The sequence below is a fragment of the Chrysochloris asiatica genome, unplaced genomic scaffold (assembly GCF_000296735.1).
Source record: "Chrysochloris asiatica unplaced genomic scaffold, ChrAsi1.0 scaffold00154, whole genome shotgun sequence".
NCBI classification, from domain to species: domain Eukaryota; kingdom Metazoa; phylum Chordata; class Mammalia; order Afrosoricida; family Chrysochloridae; genus Chrysochloris; species Chrysochloris asiatica.
The window spans coordinates 6,490,037-6,492,796 of NW_006408672.1; the positions used below are offsets into that span (position 1 = coordinate 6,490,037).

At 36.2% G+C, this 2,760-nt stretch overlaps 1 pseudogene; it reads right to left on the reverse strand.

Moving 5' to 3' along the window:
- Positions 1–4: 4 nt before the first annotated feature.
- Positions 5–2,760, reverse strand: part of LOC102823258 — a 13,408-nt pseudogene continuing 10,652 nt past the window's right edge.

The following is a 2,760-nucleotide window of genomic DNA, read 5'->3' on the forward strand; positions in this document are numbered from 1 at the left end:
TTTTCTTCTTTTCTCCAACAGTAAGAAAGCCGGGCAAATTATCAGCACTATCATCTGCAATCCTGTATCCATCACCATCATGCTCTTCACTCTCATCATTCTCATTATCTTTTCTCTTTGTGGTAAAGTTTGAGGCTTCCAAAGATGTTTTCTGTATCCCACAAGTCTCCCAACTATTCATTCTGCTGGAAATAGTGGAATCCCACTGCCCCAAGGCCTAGAGTCCTGAAATATTCTTTGCCCACATAATGTCCCCAATCACACCTATGGTAACAACAGAGTGCAATAACAATGTCAGCCACAGGGGTCCACTTCTCTGGAACATGTTTTTCATTTCCTTCCTTGGCCAAAGTGTTAATCTCAGTTTCTGTTTTATCATTCTTTATGCTTTTGGCTAAAAAGTTCTTCATTCCTTATCTCACAACTGGCAGCATAGATATCAACTAAACATTGTAATGCAAGATCTGTTGCCACACCACAAAAATGCTTTTCAATTCCTACCACAGATAGTTTTTGTTTTTGTTTTTTTAATTAGCAAAGGAACCTTGTTCAAACACAAGTGTTGAATATCAATTTCAAGTCTTTCAGACACTAAATTTTTCTTTCTGTGCTTACCATCTACCTTGCTACTGGAATGAAGTGAATGTTTTCAACATCTTTTAAGGCAATATCAACACAATGAGATAATTTCCCCTTCCCTGCTCCAAATTTAACAAAGCATCTTCTTGGACGAAGTAACTTTAATTTTTCAATGTTACCTGCTGTTTCAGGTGTTTAGTTGCAGAATCACCATTTTCAGGGTCATTAAGGGCATCATCCAACACTGAATGGGACATAGTTTTGTCTTTAAGAGCACTTACTCTTTTCAATTTCTTAATTAAGCTTTCCAACTGCTCTTCAGATAGAGATGAAATTGAAACTAATTGTTCAGAAATTTCTCTTTCATCTTTTAAGCCTGCATTAATAACTTGAATAAAGAAGTCAGGTTTTGGCTACTTTCTAGAGTTACATTTTTTCAAATGTTTTGGATCTAAAGGAAACAAGATTCTTTTTTGAGCATTTTCTTCATGTTAATTTCTGAAAACTCTGCAACCCTCTTCTCACTATCCTTGTTTGATATGTTCTTGCCAAAAATTTTCCTGGTCTATGTGTGCTCTTTTTACACTTTAGGTGAAATCCTTTGATGTACATAAGTGTCTTATTTTTAAGAGGTCCCAGTCATTTGTTTTATCTTCTGTTAATGTGCTTTCAATTATGTCATGTATGGTGGTGGTGGTGGTGGTGGTGATGTGCCAGGGAGTTGGTTCTGACTCATAGCAACCCTGTATAACATTTCTGAGGCTGTATATCTTTATGTCTTTATGTGAGCTGAAACCCTCATCTTTCTCCTGAGGAATGGTTGGTAGTTTCAAACTGCTGACCTTGAGGTTAGCAGACAGACTTATAACCACTACACTAGTGGAGCTCCTTTGTCATGTATCAGAGTCCCTACTTTTGCCTCTACTATTTCATTGATGGTATTTATAGTTGTAGGTTTTACATTTAGGTTTCTGATCTATGTTGAGTTCATTTTTGTATATGGTGTGAGATATGGGTCTTGTTTAATTCTTCTGAAAATGGATTTCTAGTTTGGCCAGCAATGGAAACTATCTCTTCACCATTTTATGTATTTTGTCCCTTCGTCAAATATCAGTTGACCTTAGGTGGACAGATTTACTTCTGAGTAATCAGTTATGTTCCATTGATCTCTGTGTCTTTCATTGTACCAGTACCAAGCTGTTTTGAACTACTATGACCATGTAGTAGGTTTTGAAATTGAGATGTGAGCGACTTCCTACTTTGTTCCTTTATATATTTTTTTGTAATGCTTTGCTTATCTCTGGTGTCTTTCCTTCCACTATAAAGTTAGTAATTTGTTTTTCCATCTTATTAAATAATGGTGTTGAAATCTGGATTAGGATTGTATTATATCTATAGATTGCTTTGGGTAATGTTATCTTCACAATATTAAGTCTTCCTATCCATAAACATGGTATATTCTTCCATTTTTGTTGGTCTCTTTTGGTTTCTTGTAGTATTGTTTTGTGGTTTTCTTTGCATAGTTCTTCTGTTTCTTTGCTTGCATTTATTCCTAAACATTTCATATTTGTAATGGTGATTGTAAGTGATATTGTTCTCCTGATTTCCTTTTCAGAGATTTCTTTATTAACACAAAGGAATTCAACTGAGTTTTGTACATTGATTTTGTACCCTGTATTTACTGAATCTTTCAATGAGTTTCAATAATTTTTCCTGCTGAATCTTTGGTATTTTCTCTATATAGGATCATTGTTGTTGTTGTTAAGTACCATGGAGTCGGTTCCGACTCATAGTGACCCTGTACAAGGTTTCGGAGGCTGTAAATCTTTATGGGAGCAGAAAGCCTCATCTTTCTCCTGCAGAATGGCTGGTAGTTTCGAACTGCTGACCTTGAGGTTAGCAGCCCGGTTCGTAACCACTATACTACCAGAGCAACTATAGGATCATATCATCTGCAAATTTTCTATATATAAGATTACATCATCTGCAAACTCTCCTTGGAAATCCTATACAGGAATATGAGAAACTGGGTTCTATGAAGAAAAACGTGGCATCAGGATTGGAGGAAGACTCATTAACAACCTGCGATATGCCGATGATACAACCTTGCTTGCTGAAAGCGAAGAGGACTTGAAACATTTACTTATGAAGATCAAAGAGCACAGCCTTCGGTATGGATTG